Here is an 18,851-nt window from a genome sequence, read left to right on the forward strand (position 1 = left end):
CAGCAAATCTGTTAATCTAAAGGCCCTACCCAAGACATATCCTAACATCCTATTAGCACCTATCAGCAACCAAAAGGTAGGGGGCAAGTCCATTAGTATATTCTTAGTATAAGCATCTGAAAAATGTATCCTAAAATGAACTGGAATCCAGTGCAAATATGTTAAAACCGAAGTGATGTGAGGTCTTTTCTTGGTTCAGGTTAAAGCTCTCACCATATTCTGAGCTGCATTTGACTTTTTTGGAAGACTTGCTTGCAGTAGACAAACCTACTTATAACAACAACACATGGTGCACGTGCATCTTTTAGCAAAAAAAAAGGTCTGACCATGGCAATTTTCTTTGGATGACTCAAAAATTAGATCAGAGCCAATAGTAACACCCAGATTTCTTGCCAGAGGCATAATGCACTAATTAGTAAATTTTAGGCACAGTCCCTGTTTTTGCTCTTTGCATTTAAAAAATTTGAGTAATCTATAAATTTGTCAGAGAGTTAAAGGGTCTCAGTTCATCCGGATCAACAGATCCAGATGGAGTGAGAGTTGGGTGTCATCTGCATAGCAATAAAACACATCATCACCAAAATCCACTCATATGCTCCCTTGCCCAAAGTTGAAAGGACCAAGTTGAGGTGGATGTCTGAATGCCCCCTGTGGAGTAGTTTCAGATGTTCAATTAGAAGGAGACCCCAAGGTAGACCCAAAACACTGCTAACCTTAAGGACATAGTCATTTTAACCCAAACCATGATCTTTCCCTAAACCTAACCAAGTAATTTTCTGCCATATAAAAGTATATAAGTATATATAATTACAAAAGTAATTTGTAACAATGTCATCCTGATGATAAGGGCATCACATCAGAAAAAGATTCTGCTTTTCGAACGTATTTTGTAATTTAATTTGGAGGACTTGTTAGGTCTTAGCTGTCTTAAACCTTAGTCACACCAGAAAGTGGACCATATCCTCACCATATGGGTGGTTCTAGAGGCTTGACTGATTTCACCACAAATGCTGGTTTGACCAGGCCTACCTTTATGCAGTAGTTGAGGGTTACATATCTTGCTCAGAGGCACTAAGGTGGGCAGTGAGACAGGAACAAGCCCTGCTCATTTCTACACCCCAGCCCAAATTCATCTCGCCAAGTACACTGCTTGATTATTTTTGGCATCTGAATAAATTGTGATTTAATGGTCAGCTATGTTGAATCTAAAGCTCTGTCTGTGTAATTTAGCTTAATTATATGTGTTGTTGGGCCAGACTTTGAGTATCCCAGGTCTATGAGAATGTAGTACACCTTTGTAAGCTTAACTTTCTCACCTACGGTGCAAATTAAAACAACAGTCAGATTTAATAAGCCACAACCTGACAGCCGCCATGAATAACATTTGGTGCTAAAAACACAGAGGTGTAAATGACATTGAGAACAAAGGAATTGAGGGAAAAAATTTCATTAAAAAAGCTAAAAAGCAGGAAAACTGCCTCAGAGGGTCTGAATGACAGACTGGCTGCGATAATCTTTTCCCTCTTATTTTAATCATGATCAAGGCCTCGGTGTTTGCTTATATAACACACAAGCAAATGTTAATCTGGTTTAAAGGTGCCCTCCTCACTGGACTGCCTCTGATAACAAAATTAAAGTGGCGACTGCCATGGTGACAAGCGTGCCACTGATTAACACACACATATACATGCACACACACATACACACACACACACAAATGGACACACCTGTATGAATGCACAAATACACTAGCACACACACAGTGAAATAAACATACACACAAAACCTACATTTTCCCAACATGATGCTCCATGCCATTACACAAAACACCTTGTGCCTCAGGTAAAAGCTTGTCTGTCATTTTGCTTGTGACCAGAGAGGTGCTGGTTCAAATCCCTGGACCAGGTGAAGAAAACGTGTGGCCACAGTCTTCTACAGATGGCCACAAATTTCATGGCAATCTGCCATAGAAGTTTTTTTTTTACTCATTAATTATGGAGATTGTAATTAATGGCTGCCTGTTTTCCTCAAGTCTCGATGCCAGCATTATGTTTTGTTCTCCTCACCTTTCACCCTGCTACCTTTCATCACAACTTATGACAGTTAGGAGGCCACAGTAATGGAAATCAAGCGTGTAGCTTGCCAGATATCTTGTCATCACTGGTGTATTAGAAGACAAAGTTAGTGACTAGCTTGTAAGCATAGTGGAGTATTTAGCAGATAAAGAGACAAATATTTTTCTCAGGAGTTGGTGAAAACTGAGGCAGATTTAGAAGGAGAGGTACATTCATCAGGTGGACAGAAACTCTACGTCAATGGGATTCTAATGTTTCTCTGCTTCTGCTGGATGTGTAAATAGGCAACTGATTACTTACAGGTTTGTCACAACAACTTCATACAGTGATAATATGCCATTAATGTGTTTACAGCTTGATATGTTGCCCCAAAGTGGACAAAAAATAAAGTAATGCAGCTTAAAGTGAAAGTAACAACACCACAAAGTAAAAAAATGCCTTACAAGTTAAACTAAATTATTTAGTTTAAAGTACAGAAGTATTAGAAACAAAATGTACTTTAAGTATCAAAAGGACTCTTGCAGAATGGACCCTTTCAAAGTATTGTACTACTACACACATAATAATGTGTGATTATTACTGATGCATTAACATGTAAGTAACATGCTACTATTGCAGCTGGTCATGGTGAAGCTATATACTGGTGGATGCATCATATTTGAACTGGTTTTAACATGAACTCATGTGTTTGAATTAAAAAATTCAATTAAAAAATTTAATTTTGGAATATAACTAACTATAGATATCAAAGAAAGAACCAATACCTCAAAACTTCACTTAGATACAAAGCTTTATTAAATGCACTTGGTTACTTTCCACCACTACTTAATAGACTGAAATAACCCAATGGTTATGGGGAAAAAGACAAAAAGGTAAGGGGGATCACAAAATGCATTAAGATTAATCCTCTAACTCCATGTTCTTGAGATATCTTGCTCTGGACCAAGCTTTTAGACAGATAGGCAACATGACTGTCCTTTGGCCCTTTACTACTGTATCTCTACCTTTCTACTGTAGCAAAATGAGATCGTCATCTATCCATTGGCTACTATTTACCTAATGAGCCTCTGTACACTGTTCTGACTAAACAGGGAGATGCAAAACCAAACGCCACAGTCCTCATTTACTTAACAGCATATAGACAGACAGAGATGGACAGCCCTTTCACCTCCTGCAAACAAGAGCAATCTCACTAATGTAGGAGTGCAGGTGGATGGGGTGGAGGTGGAGGAGTACAGTATGCATTTGCATTTACTTCTACCCTTTAGTCGACTGTTCTCCGTCCATCCACAGCCATTGGCCAGATGTCAGATTCTACTGTCTGGTTCAGGGTGTGTTAAGCTGCTAATGAGTGTTGGCGTACTGTACAAAAAACCCTGGATGGTCGTCTTTCTTGTAGAAGCACATCCAGCACTGTCATTCAGTCACAGGATGTGGCTTATGAACCCATATCTACGTGTGTTTTGCTGCTGGATTGGATGCATGCACTCATTTTGACTTTTCATTTGTTTGAACAAAACATCCTGTGTTGACAAACCACAACTCATGGCAGCAACCTGTCAGAAGGGCACCTGTGCTAACGGTTCAGTACTCCGGGGGTTGGCTCCGACTCTGTGCCACTATTAAGTATCTTTCGGTTTATCTGTTTTCACGCCACATGTTACCAAAATCCAAATATATCGACCTGAAGGCTTGAAAGGTGGCTGTGATAAGTGTCTGCTTTTCTCAACGATGAGAACAGCCTTTGGTCAGCTTGGTTTCATGACAGTTGCAGTATATTCCAACAGTGATGAGTTATCGTAGTAGAAAAACATATTGAGCATATGAATGGACAGTGGAGATGTAAATTATGCAGCAGGAGTGGTTTGAGAATGTTGCAGACAGTCATAATTTTGATTAAATATGGCTAAATACTTGAGCTGACACAAAAGTGGTATATTTAGCAACATTTAGATAAAAAATATGGTACATGTGATGTGCTTAAAGGGCTACTGGACAATACCATAAGTCAAGAAGATGCAGTCTCCGTTAGAAACACCCAGTAGAACTATAACTGCTGCCTTGAGTCTGAGCTGACCACAGTTTGTAGTTTCGAACCATTTGTCAGGAAATTACAAGCTTTTTGCAGCTACTTCTCAAGACCACAGGTGACTGAGTGTTTGATACGTAAAGACACCCTTTGGACACTTTAAGTGTGCAGTAACACCCAAAAGGCACACAGGAAAATTCATTTGCATGTTCTTTATAAACAGGTGGTGCTGGATGTTTGGTGACATTGCGACATTGCTTGCACCCTTGGTCTCTAACCAGATAAAAAGTTTACACAGTAAAGTCAAGATATTTATACTATCCATTCCTGTCTCACAAATAACTGCCAAGCATGCCATTTCTTTTGTGTAGCAGAGCAGAGTTATATCAAATTAGATGGCACATACTCAGTACGCAGTTTATATGATAGCTACCACTAATTTGGCTGATTCTGGATTCAAACCAGGACCTTCTTTCTGTGCTGCACCACCAAGCTGCCTTAGAATAATATAACCACACAGTTGTATGAATAAATCAAATGTGCAAAAAGAAAAAAACTACACAGACAGGCTGATAGCTGATATCAATATAGTGTTAATATTACCTCCATATATCGGACATCAGGTATCATAGAAGTTTAACCCTTGCTGCTGCATGTGAAAATGTAAATCTGCATCTGACCTGAGGTGAAACAGAGTTCTTCCTTAAATAAATCTTCACCTGTTGTTACAACCATAATCCAAATCAGCCTTGATTAATCCTAATACGATTAATGGTGCTGGAAATTGGTGAATAGTGAAACAGTGAGAGCAAACAGGCTGTGCTGCAGCTCTAACAGACATCCGACCACTGTGGTATTTATGTAAATGACAGTAATAGTCCATATCCAATAAATCCATCACGATTTCACCATCAGCTGTGTGTATCTGATCGTTTCCATGTGGCATTCTGCTTTGTGGATCATTGAAGTTCCCCTGCAAAACTTTGCTCAAGTGTTAACTGGAGGAAAAAAAAGCTGGTTGTGTTCGTGGGGTGGGGGTATGGGGAGGGAGGATTTGAATGAATATCATGATAAAGCCTCGCTAATCTTCCATTCCAATCTGATTCTCAGTAGGATATATCTCTTATTTCTATACTTAGGTGACCCACGCCGCTTCTTTTGTGGATGTTCGGTTCCGCGGGATCAGTGGGAAATTGGAAAGAGATGTACTGTGCGCGTGCCACCTCAAATTGGATTGCATGGCTTCTTAAATGAAAGCAAATAATTTCACGGCTAATGGGCTTAATTTCAGGAAATAATTCCAGATTTCCACAGTTGGCTATTTTGCATGTGATTTCTGCAGAGGGCTTGCCACTTTTGGGGATGTTGCTTTTTCTGTGTGCGTGTGTGTGTGTGTGTTTTCATCGAATGTTCTCGAATTAAAAAGCAGATGCTGTTTTCAGCAGATCACTTTTAGTGCATCCAAAGTTGATCAAATGTCTGACACTGTGCTTTGACCACTTTGGTTTGAGCTTGCAGTAGTTGTTGTGGGTGGTGATAGGACCAGCGCTGCTTTTCTTTCCCAGCTTTTATTCACCGGAGACAGAACAGAGGAACAAAGTTATTACCAAAAAAAGGATAAAAGGAAGAAAAAAAACTGACATAAACAAGAAGTAAAAATGTGATTGCCAACAAAGAAGTGATTAAGCCTCACAAAAAAGTCTTCAGTGGTTAAATAAATAAAGAAATAGCTGTAATTAAATAATGAATGAAGGAATCAGTCCATAAAGTGTTGATTGATGTCCAGGAAAGGGGGTCTTTTTAATGGAGGCTGGCTGACAGTGATTGCGAAGGCCCATTTACCAGCTGATGTTTTGTTATGATTGGACATGTCAGTCTTCCTCCTCTGATTAAAAAGAGAGGGGGGAAAAAAAGCCCAAATGCGCCCCGCGTCCTTTCCTTTATGCCTTTTTTTTCTATTCTCTTTCCATCCGCAGGCATAAAGAGATGGGTACATATTATTTTGTCAATCCGCTGGAACGGGTGACATTCAGGGGTTTGTAAAGATGCCCACTGCCCTTTACGTGTTATCTTGAAGACGCCACTTTTTCCCAGGAACTTAGTCATGTAATAGGTGTTTGTGCTGTTTGGGGCAAACAGGTTTCAAATGGATTGTTTTGTTTTCATACTCTGGAGAAGCACAAAAGCTGGAAGAGCTTCCTGCGAATAGGTTTTTGTGCATTAATTTCTATCAAGTATAACACAACATTCTTAAGATACATCTGCTTGAATAATGCATACAACACCTGGCCACTGGGTCAAATGCAAGCCAATGAATTTTGTTCTAACGCTTGCTTGAGGTTTTTCTTTATTGTTAATTCCACTTAAGATGCTGGTATGTGTGATAAACAAGCTATTGTCATAGTTATATGATTCATTTTTTACTTGCACAAAGTAGAATCCTATAGAAAATAGTTCCCGAGCATGGCCACGGCTACCACTGATGACAGCTAAGTCACATCCTCTGCAATATTTCACTGTTTGGGGGTTTTCATGACATCAAAATCAGTTGACATTCTATTATTACACACACATTAGACATGTTGCATTTTTTAAAGGCTGACTTAGATACTTTTTAGACTAAATGTCTTCAAATCTGGCTGTTCTTAGGGAAAAAAAAAAAATTATAATGGGTTTAGTATCCCTAACCAGATATACTTGCCGTACATATTTAAATTTAAATATTTGGAACATAATATAGGGAGATAAGATTTACTAATTTCATTTCAATTTTAATGAATAAATAAAATGTAGAATTTGGGGATTTTTTTTAATACTCAGAGCCTCCACATTTCTAAAATAATGGCTTCCACTCTGCTCCTGTGTATTTTCAATCAAATCTTTCCATATATGCAAGTCACCTTTTTACTTTGGACACTATTTGTATCCTGAACAGGGTTTAATATTAAATTACATTGTAATTGAGATTTTTCCTCAATGAGGATTTCAGCATTAATGGATTTTATAGTCAAGAGTATCAAATATAAGTATTGAAATTTGCTTCTATTTGTTATGATACAGACAGGAGCCAACAGGTGCCAAGAACATGAATCAATACCCAAAACTTATAAACTTCGCAAAGACAGTCACTTTACCATGTAATACTGGGGCAACCATTTTACTGGACAAAACAATCACCCCATCACCAAATATACACAGATAACCAAACCACCACCAACCGATACCAAAGAAAACATGATTTTAACACAAATCACATTGAAAGGCAGGAAGGACTCATTGTAAAAGCCCGACAGCTCAGCTTAGTCTTGAAAGTCTCCTTTCATACTGTATCTCAGTGTGATTGACACAGTGATGTGGGTCACACATATGTTGGTGGTTTATATATATATGGGTCAACATGCCAAGATGCCTTATTAATTTGCAGGTCATTATGTCTCTATTGGGCATGGAAATTATTTAAATGATATTGACGTTTAAATATTGAACTATATTGATATTTATGTTGAAATAAGCCTGCTGGTTTGGATGGATGAGAGAGAACAAGCATACTCTACAGAAGGAAAGACGTGAAACTGAATTTTAACTGACAACCAGGGATTAACCTGTGACAGCAGTGTCATACAGTATGAATATGTCCAACACTTGTTGAGTAGATCCGCATCAGTCACACATTTTCTGAAACCTATTAGCTCAGGCCAATATCCACCATAATGAACACTAAAGGCCTCATTATACTTCAAACGAAGAGCTTGTCAGATCATCTAACAGAGTCTGACAATTTTTGTAACTTTTCTAAACAGCCAATCTCAGTCATTCTGCTCAGCAATTGGCCCAACAAGTCCTCCAAATTAAACAACCAGACATGTTGTGTGACCATGCATCCCAGAACAATACATAGGAGCATTTTCTAATCTGGTGCCTCTATCAGTATTAAATGACTACAGTAGTAACCACAGGGTTAAAGTTAAGAGATGACTGTAGTTATAGTTTTTGAAAAACTGACCTCTGGATTAAATGTTTTAATTTTTGTAAAAAACCCACTATTTGTGTTTTGTCAAATAACGTATTTGTATGCGGGCACACAGTATTTTTGAATCCTACTGTTCCCCAAAGATGGCTCAAAAGCTGAAGTTTTGCTCCCAATGTGGGGCTCAAACCCACGACCCAGAGATTAAGAGTCTCATGCTCTACCTACTGAGCTAACCAGGTTAGATTTGCTTTTTCGAAGCAGGAATTTTTCGAGAAATAATACTGTTGTTTTGATGGATATTATCCTGGCATTTGTCTTCATGCATCCAATTTCACAAGTATTTAAATTTAATAGCCACAAAATTTATTGAACAAAATCTTGAAGGTAATTTGTGTCTAAGGTGGAGAATCACTCAATGGAATGCACTGCCTTTGTTCTGTGTATTACCTTGGTATATCTGAGAAAGTCTTGTACAAATGATCCCATGACCTTCCCTGGCAAGATCAGAGGAACTGTATTTGATACTGGAAACACAGTACATTTGAACCCTAATGTCCTCCAAAGACAGCTCAGAAGTTTAAGCTTCGCGCCCAATGTGGGGCTCGAACCCACGACCCTGAGATTAAGAGTCTCTACCGACTGAGCTAACCGGGCTCTTTTTGTGTTTTCAAAGCAGAAATTTTTTGAGAAAGAATGTTTTTGTTTTGGTGGATGTTATCCTGGCATTTGTCCTCATGCATCTGATTTCACAAGTATTAAAATTTAAGAGCCACGAAATTTATTGAACACAATCTTAAAGCTAATTTGTATCAAGATGAGCAATCGATCAATGGAATGCGTAGCCTTTATTCTGTGTATTACCTTGGCATATCTGAGAAAGTCTTGTACAAAGCGTGAGCCCTTACAAATGCACTGTCACGATCTTATGGCTTTCTCTGGTGAGGTCAGAGAAATTTTATTAGAAACTGGAAATGCAGTATGTTTGAATTGTAATGTCCCCCAAAGACAACTCAGTAGATTAAACAATGCGCCCAATGTGGGGCTCGAACCCACGACCCTGAGATTAAGAGTCTCATGCTCTACCGACTGAGCTAACCGGGCTGCCTTCATTTTGTCAAAGCAGAAATTTTTCAAGAAAGACACAGCCTTTATTCTGTGTATTACCTTGGCATATCTTAAAAAGCCATGTACAAATCATGAGTACATACAAATGTTAATAATTTGCTTCCGATGTGGGGCTGGAACCAATGACCCTGAGATTAAGGGTGTCATGCGGTACTGACTGAGCTGGCTGCCTTTGTTTTGTCAAAGCAGAAATTTTTCGAGAAAGAATGTTTTAGTTTTGGTGTATGTTATCCTGGCATTTGTCTTCATGCATCCAGTTTCACAAGTATTTAAATTTAAGAGCCATGAAATTTATTGAACACAAAAAAGCTAATTTGCATTCAAGATGAGAAATGAGTCAATGGAATGCACAGACTTTATTCTGTGTTTTACCTTGGCATATCTGAGAAAATCTTGTACAAAGCACACTTGTACAAACCACATACAAATGCACTGTTGTGATCCCATGGCCTTGATTGACAAGTTCAAACAAACTGTATTTGAAATTGGGCATACAGCACATTTGAATCCTAATGTCCTCCAAAAAGAGCTCGAACCCGCGACCCTGAGATTAAGAGTCTCATGCTCTGCCGACTGAGCTAACCGGGCTCTTTTTGTTGTTTCAAAGCAGAGATTTTTCGAGAAAGAATGTTTTTGTTTCGGTGAAGTTTATCCTGGCATTTGTCTTCATGCATGTAATTTCAAAAGTATTTAAATTTAATAGCCACGACATTTATTGAACAAAATCTTAAAGGTAATTTGCGTCTAAGGTGGAGAATCACTAATTGGAATGCACGGCCTTTGTTGTGTGTATTACGTTGGCATATCTGAGAAAGTCTTGTACAAATCATGAGTACATAGAAATGCACTGTCATGATTCTATGACTCTCTCTGGCAAGATCAGAGGAATTGTATTTGAAACTGGAAACCGTACAATACATTTGAATCCTAATGTCCTCCAAAGACAGCTTAGAAGGTTAAACTTTGCGCCCAATGTGGGGCTCGAACCCACGACCCTGAGATTAAGAGTCTCATGCTCTACCGACTGAGCTAAACAGGCCGTCTTTGTGTTTTCAAAGCAGAAATTTTTCATGAAAGAATAATTTTGTTTTGGTGTCTGTTATCTTGGCATGCACCTAATTTCACAAGTATTTAAATTTAAGAGCCATGAAATGTATTGAACAAAATCTTAAAGCTAATTTGTATTCAAGGAGAGCAATCAGTCAATGGAATGCGGAGCCTTTATTCTGTGTGGTACCTTTGTATTGCTGAGAAAGTCTTGTACAAAGCACGACCACATACAAATGCACTGTCATGATCCTGTGGCCTTGAATGAGAAGTTCAGATAAATTGTGTTAATTGATCTTATTGTAAACTTAACTATATGTTGTTTTTGGGTGACTGACATTATGACCTATTGTGTGGTTTTCTTTTTGGTTTTGGGAGGACAGTCTCGACTGTGCAGGTGTGCAGATGTCTGAAAGTAGGTAGGGTTTAAATCTCTTATGCAACACTATGAATGCCTTTAAAGGGAGACTGTCTGAAAGTGTACGTGGCTCTCCCCTTTTGTACGATTCATCACATCAAGACTACAAAGACAGCATTCTTGGGGAGAGCCTGGAGAGGCAGTGTGATGCCGCAGGCAGAGAATGTGTTGGTATAGTTTGAAAGAAGTATAAACATATTTGCCTTTAGAAGTTTTTGAATGACCTACAGTAGTTCATTTGAGTATATTTAAAACCTTCAGCAGGTTGATGCCAACAAATTTGAGACATTCAGTTATGGTCTCATCTAAACTACATTTATTGGAAAAAGACATCATGCACAACATTAGTCTGATTCTGAGATAGTTTTAAAGGTGATAAACAGGTGCCGATTTTAATGCATACCAACATCACAGAAACATCCCTGGACCCCCTAAGAGATTATAAATCTGTTGTAAACAAGACAAAAATCCCTCTTTTCTTCCTCACACAGCATTTGTCTTGAACTCTAGGTTATTTTGGCTCGATGTTCACACTACCTAACTCCCTGCAGATTTCTTTCCTCAGCACAGTCCTGAGCCAAAGGGATATTTTACACTTAGGCTTCACTGCAGTGTACCAACAGGCTCCTTAATACCAAGTGCTGCTGGTGTATGGTCCCTCTCTCTTCCAGCGACGACCCCTTTCAACCTGCCATATGGAAGAACAAAGGGTCCATCTTTGTTGTCCCCCACCTCTGCTGCTCTCTGCAGGCTGGCTAAACAGCCTGGCCCGACTCCCAGAAACTAAGTTAAAGCAACTTAAAGTTTAGTGCGGCTGACTTCTTTTTGTGGCCCGGGAGTTCAACGCATCAGATGCTGCTGCACTGACGGGAGCAGTGAGGCAACTGTAGAGAGATGGGGCAGCAACAGATGGAGGTCTGTGAGGGTCACTCTGCCTGGACCTCACCATAGCAATGCTCTTTGAGGATTTTAGCAGAGCAGAATGGTCCTTAAAGGCTCTCAATGAACATTAAATGAGTCAACTATGGCTTGAAAATGCAAAAACAAAACCTCAAGGGTGGCTGTTTGGAAACATAAACACATGGTGAAACTGTTCTGAGGCTGACAGGTTGAGAGCGGTTAACATATTCAACTGTTGGAGGCTGAAAAGTGCTCTATGACTTGAAATCACCCTGTACGTGTGGAAGCAGGGACCGTTGAGATATTACATTGTTTGGAGGAGGAAGGTTTGAGGGAAACAAAAGAAGTAAAAAAAAAAAAAAATCATCCCACTGATGTCATTTCACTTTTTGTCAGGCAACAGACTGCTGAAATCAAGCACCATACAGAGACCATCACTGTTTCCTTTATGTTTATGTTAAATGACAGCTCTGTTGTCAGTCCTGCCCTGCTGAAAGTGAAAGTAATAGAAACATTTAAACTGAAGCTGCAAAGTAAAAGAACAAAAAAATATTGATGTTTTCCTTTTCTTTAGGAGGCACAGCAGTTTTAAAAGCACAATAAAGTCATCTTATACTGTTCCTCACATTTCATCTCAGGTTCCTATATCGTAATAACCAACACTGTCAATGTCATTGGAGAGGTGTAAAATCATCAGGGGTGCAAGAAGTATTCAGATCCTTTACTTAAGTTAAAGTAGTAATTGCATTTGGTTTTAAGCTTTAGGAACATTAGAGGAACATGTGAGTTGTATTTGTAAATGGATCTGAGTGGAGAGCGAATGTTTGTACAGAATTTGGTGTGACAACTGTTTGGTCAAATTGTCTGATTCGACATAAATGGTGGATTTTAAGTGACCTAACCTGCACTGCTTGATTGACAAGTTATTCTAAAGTAAGGCCATGCTGCATGGTTTCTGCAAGGCCTATGCAGAAACACAGCACAGCAAATCATATCTTAGCATTAAGGTTCAATGAAAAGAAAATTGCCTCATTTGTCACCAATTTCATCATAGCTGAAGACTGTAAGCAGGGGGAACTACTCTGTCATGATGTTGTCTAAGAACCTGCTAATTAGAGATCAATGGAGTGTCTGTTCAATGTTTGTTTAAGGGATTTAACTGCATTTCCCCAATCCATTCATGACACTGAACAATGTCACTGTAAAGTGACAGTTCCCTTCAGTCTTCCTTTCAGTACTTGGATTTTATTTTTGTAGCTCTGGCAATTGGTTCCATCAGTTATGATAACATATTTGTGTAGGATAATGCACACACCAAAGTAATTGCTGAGATCTTGGAATGCAGCAATATTGGATAAGATTATCAGACTAGAATATCAGATTATCACTTTATTTGGAGGTAAAACCGGAAATGACTGCAGCTGAATTTTGCACCATGGAGGTATTAAGGAGAACTGGATATAGCGTACAAAGATGGTGCCCATTCATTCCTATAAAAGTTGCTCAGTGATGCGTGAAGCCAAAAAAGTGTTCTGTGTGTCTGCCATGTTTCTGCAGACCTCCTCAAGCTTCCATGTTTTTGGGCCCATAGAGCATGCGCACTGGAGTCCTTCTCTGGGCTGTATTAACACTTTACTGTGCTCCTGGGCACCAACATTCAGGCTTGTGTAGCACTGACAGTGTGCTGATTTTTCGGGCTCTGCAAACTGGTCTCATAGAATACCAACATATGAGTGCAATGACCAAGAGCAGCTGCTAAAACCAGATAACTTGTTGCATTAAACCTACCCAGTACCCTGTCCCACAAAAAAGTAATTATTACCGTCTCCAGTTTATCAAGTTAAAAAACAAGTGCAGCAGCATCGCGTTTGGTTTGGATTTTCTCATCACAGTCCAGTGTCCACAGTGCACAGTGTATCTCTAATTGCCCTGTAATTCTCATTGAAAGCGTTTGTGCAGTCTGCTCTACAACTCCATCTAGTACTGCAAAGGGATTTTAGAGTGTGGCTAATGTGATTGTTGCTGTTATGGAATACTGTGTTCCAGTGATGGGTTGAGGTGCTGCTAAATGTATACAGAGACTGTAGCAGTTCAAAAGAAGAGTCAACCTTCTCACAGCAATAATAAATGTTGTTGACACCTACAAGTTTCAACAAATGGACGGCACATGGCATATAATGGATTAGTGGGTTTTCTTTTTTTAAGAGCGCCCGGGGCCCATTGTATTTGCCAGACCTGATGCTTGCATTATTATAACTTTGCCAACAACAGTTTGACAAGTCCAACCCCAAGCCTCGCACCATTTTAATCACAAGCCCCTTTCACATATTCACTGCAACCCTGAAATTTTCTGGACATTATCCAGGGGAGCTGTATGTGTGAACGTAAATGTCCGAATCAGTCGGACCAGGCATTAAATGGACTTTACCCTGCCAGCTCCCTAGTACAAATCTTTTCAAATCTCATTCACATCAAGCAAGTGGGCGTGTTAATGACGTTTCTATCATGTGACTGGCTCTGGATAAATGCAACAGGCCAGCTAAACTGTATTGTTCTGACTGGGCCTAAAAGCTCTGCTGTGAAGCTAGTGCTAATTGGAGACAGGGCTTCCTGTGATTTTTAATCTGGGGCTCCACTGGAATATCTTTGCAGAATTTACAGTTCCTTATTTATCTTATGCTGAGCCTTTATGTGGCCCCTCAGTTCAGCTTCTGTCTGAAACAGGCCATTTTAGTTCCTGTCTCTCCCGAGGACCTTACTTGGTTCTAATTGGCCAGCTCCTGGAAGCTGGGTCTCAGCTGACTTCCGGGTGGCTTTTTTCTCATTTTTTTCAAAATGTCAACTTCTCAAATACATCCGCACATGTTCGAACCAGAATCCCATCTGAAATATGAGAGTGGACAACACAAACAGTGCATGGAAAACCCTTAGCTACAACCTTAGCAATAAAGGCTATAGAACAGACGGCCATTTGTGGGCATACAAAAGGTAGAGAAAACCATCACAAATGAAGCATTCAAAGTAGGTTGAAGCCCTGGCTTTTGACTTGCAGGGAGCATTTCTACATAAGATAACCCCAAGTTTTTGAACTTTGACCATGTTTAACACAGATATCTGACAACATAACAGTATATAAAAGAAAACCAGAAAAATCATATTATGTCCCCTTTAACAGTTTACCTTCATTTTCTCTTCAATATAAGTTTGATTGGGAGGTCTATTTAAGGTCAATCAGATTGCTTGTGTTTCAGACAGCATTGGAAAAGCTACACTAGAGTGTCCCAAGATCTCAGCCATTACAGTATAACTGATAGAAATGATGGTCAGAGCTATGGAAATAAAACCATGGGAGGGAGTAAAAATGATTTTGTAACAATCACTTTATTGTTAGTCCTTTTTAATAGAATCTTATCCAAATATGAATGATGAACACAGTGCCATGTAATGTTCATACTTTAAATGGCAGGTTAAAGTTGGGGTTAATCCTGTCCAATAACACTGATATGCAACATATCAGAATATCCCTATTCACCCCCCCACACATACACACACACACATGCTGTGTCTTAATATAAACTGAGGTCATGAGGAGTGGCCAGCATCATTACAAATGGCTGTAGCACTAAACACATCAACAGTAGCAAAAGAGGAAAGAGCACATTAATTCAGGCCAGTCAATACTAGCAGGGCCGGCTAATAAATAACCCAGAGTTTGGTTGTGGGGTTGGCCGATGTCTTTCAGGCGCCTGTGGCATCTTAATGTGCTGTTTTAATCAGGGCCAGCGGCCGCTAAAGGGCTTACACTAGCACATTGCCTGCTACATTTCCCCACACGTTCCAGGGATTTACATAGAGGGCCAGTAAGCCATCGCCAGAGCCCCTTGTCCTGCCTTATTATTCCCATTCTCATTCCCTGTATCAAAACCTCACTACAGCCTGCGGTAGCCTGTCACACTAAGGCTCAACCCCCCTTCTTTTTTTTTCAAAATTAAAAAGACAAATGGCTTGTGTTGGGTCAGGGGCAATAAGGAAGGCTTTGATAGGTAATGATGTTGGAACCCCCATTTTACCAGCCTTTATCCTGTTAGAGTAAAAAACCCTCTTTGTGCTGGTCTGAGGTGTGCAGCAGGCGGGGAAACAAGCTGCAGAGGGAGAGCCGGGGCAGAAGTTGGATGTTAATACAGAGATTGTCCAAAGATTATAGTAGGTTCGGTGAGATTCAGCTGGCAGATTTAAGTCGCTGTCTCTCTGCACCGGTAACCATGCCAACTGCACCGGGAAACTATTAAAACAGCTCTGCATCGCAAAGTAGGGACACCCCTAAGAAAGAAGCAAAATGGCAGTCTATTGGCCCGCAAACCCAGGATAAGCTTCTCATCAGTTTAGGAACAGCAGGCTGCTTATGGGACAAAACACTTTGCAGAGGAGAGGATTTTGACTCACCGACTCATTTTCATACATATTGTTTCCATAACTTTTGGGGTTGGATAAGCTAATGGCTGCAGCAGAGTTTTTGAAATCATTGTTTTTCAGCTGCTTTTTAGCGGCTATTCTGAATTCCTTGAATGACTGCGCCATCAGTGTCACTGAGGTCATGGTTACAGATCTCATAAGATCACACCTGAGACAATAGCACAATTTTAAAGACTCTGAAATCTCTCACGATATGATGTGATGTGAAAGCATCAGAAGGGGTCTGGCCTCAGAAACACTTGATAGTTTTGATTTTGTTATTAAATCTCTACAGCGCTCATTTCTCTGGTTCATAATGTTGGCTACAGTTGGATGTGTAAACCTGGATCTAAAAAATGATGTCGAAAAGACAAACATAATCATTACAGTTTGATTAATTTGTGCAGGAGTGTTGAGTAAAGCTGGGAACACATTTTAAGATGACTGAAATGTACAAAACCTGGACAGCCTAAACACACTACATCCATCAACATACACAGATATTATTAGACCTGACAGTCTGGAAAAAGTGCAGATTGAATGAGTAAATGGAGGAGAACACACCAGACACCAACAGTAGGAGACTGTGATTACAGTCTTGTGACAGTTTTGTCACTTGACAAACCCCAAAATCCTGCAAGAACACAAACTTGTGTTTCTGAACCAAAAGAGAAACTTCCATAAAAAACAGTTTGCCTTACTAATTTATGCTGCAGTTGCTGCATTTGGAAGAGATGGTGAATGAAGAGATGTTGAAAATGAGGACTGTAAATTCTGTGGAGACAGCTGCTGGAGGAGAGTGGAATTCTCTCTTCCAGTGTGGCGGGAGACTTTCCTCCAAAGAAAAACAACAGCATCAGTCATTTGTTGAAATGCTCTAAAGAGTACTCAAGCAGTTCAGCATTGTACTCCTATGACATTGTTGGACTCACGGTGGACAGTTTTTAAGAAATATTTTAAAAATCAATGCAGCAGAATCAGAGATATCATCTTTTTTTATTCCATGCATTCATCTTTCTTGTCAAAACCAGGTGTTTACCCACAATGCAACTCAATTGGTGTGTTATGCTAGTAGCGGTTAATGCCTTGAAGGGAGTATATCTCAGTGAATGAGCACTGATGTCTCTGGACAATGAGTGGGGCATTGCAGCGGCATATTCAGTCGACCAATCATCAGCCAGACAGAGACGTGACTGAGCTCTGAATGTGCATAACTAACGACCAATCACTGATCCCCATTGTTTGTGGGGGAAACTCCTTATTGTTTGCATTTATTCTGAACAATTTATATTGACTATTTAAGTTTTATCTTGGTTACAGTTTACAAGAGTGACTTTATTCTCTATTAGTGGTTCCACAGTTCCACTTCCACGGTCTACACAGGAGCCAGCGTTAAATTGTCTTTGGATATTAGAGGTAGATTTAGATGCCTATTGATGAAACAATAGCAGCATAAAAAATAACAGTAGCTAATGATATAGCAAGTTAGAGTCAGTTAAGTTTAGTTTGACTTGATTTCTTGACTTTCATTTTCTAAAATCTAATACAGTATGTGCTTACGTTATTACGCGTGATGTCATCTAGTGACTTTTCAAGTAGGCTTTAGCCTTCAGAGTTGGCAACAATGGCCAGGAGCTGCTAGCTTCCAGCAGAGATGAGGAGCTACAGAGGTCTGGCAACCTCACTCCTTTTTAACTCCACACCCCCAGTTTTTGGCATTTTCAAACTTGTCGTCTTCAGCTTCAACCGACGCAAGTTCATCACTTGAGGCAATTTATCAGATTTCACACAGTTCCCTCTGGAGACACAAGACTTTTTACACATGCAGTAGCACTCCCTCACACCTGGAGACGCACTTTTATGCCCAAAATGTCTAAGAATTATTACCCGACTTTGCAGCTCTCCTCAGCTTTACAGAGCTTTATAGAAGTTCAGCTCATTGTTTAGCTGTGCAGCTGCAACTTTACTGTTTTGGTTCACTCTCAGTGCTCTCAAAGTGTTATTTTCGGCCGCAGCAGGTAGCTGTTTTCTGTGAAAAAGCTGTAAAAACCTACCGTACGCTACCTGCACCAAATGGTAAACAGACACAGTTAGTGACTAACTGGTGAGCATAGTGGAGTATTTAGCAGCTACAGAGCCAGATATTTCCCTCAGGAGTTGGTAGAAAGCAAAAACAACAAAGTTCAACATATCATTTTAAAAGGTTATGATATGTCATGTTGAGTTCACAACCTGTTTCTGCTGCCCCAAGTGGCCAAAGAATCAGTTATTACAGGTTTAACCAAATACTTATTCACACAACAAAGGCTCCCTAACCTTAAAAAAGTGGTATTGTAAACCTAATTATGATCTTTCCATAATCCTTGCAGTTTTTCTCACCAAATCTCAAGTGTAGCATTTGCAGATCAGAAAAAGGCCATACACTGAATATTTTTTTTTTTGTAATGCTCACTTGATCATGTCTTTCTTTGAACAAACCATCTTCTTAAACATGGCAAAATATTCAATTAGGACACACATCTCTCACTCTACCTTTCTCAGTCTCCTCTCTCTCGTACTCCCTGCACAGTGTGAGCTAGCAGCTGTAAAACAAGTGAAATAGTGACGGGATGTGTCAGGCTCTTTGCTCTTATCACAAATCACAGACCTGTGTTGTTGCTGATGGGGTGGCAAGGGTGGGGGTGAGGGGTGGTGTGGGGCAAAGACTGGCACTCTCTTCTTTTGTTATCCCTCATCAGGAAAGCCGAGTGACAGATGCAGGCTTTTGAATTGGCTCCTGGAACGTGACCCCGGAGGTCGAGGTCCTGCGCTCCCCCTGTATAAGCCCACAACGAC

At 39.8% G+C, this 18,851-nt stretch overlaps 3 non-coding genes across 3 annotated transcripts; all 3 read right to left on the reverse strand.

Moving 5' to 3' along the window:
• Nucleotides 1-8,240: 8,240 nt before the first annotated feature.
• Nucleotides 8,241-8,313, reverse strand: trnak-cuu (transfer RNA lysine (anticodon CUU)). The gene has a single exon. It is a non-coding gene; the product is annotated as a tRNA-Lys (tRNA).
• Nucleotides 8,314-9,102: 789 nt separating this feature from the next.
• Nucleotides 9,103-9,175, reverse strand: trnak-cuu (transfer RNA lysine (anticodon CUU)). The gene has a single exon. It is a non-coding gene; the product is annotated as a tRNA-Lys (tRNA).
• A 990-nt stretch (nucleotides 9,176-10,165) lies between these two features.
• On the reverse strand, nucleotides 10,166-10,238 carry trnak-cuu (transfer RNA lysine (anticodon CUU)). The gene has a single exon. It is a non-coding gene; the product is annotated as a tRNA-Lys (tRNA).
• Between the last annotated feature and the right edge of the window lie 8,613 nt (nucleotides 10,239-18,851).

Source organism: Thunnus thynnus, chromosome 16 (assembly GCF_963924715.1).
Source record: "Thunnus thynnus chromosome 16, fThuThy2.1, whole genome shotgun sequence".
In the NCBI taxonomy this organism is placed as follows: Eukaryota; Metazoa; Chordata; class Actinopteri; order Scombriformes; family Scombridae; genus Thunnus; species Thunnus thynnus.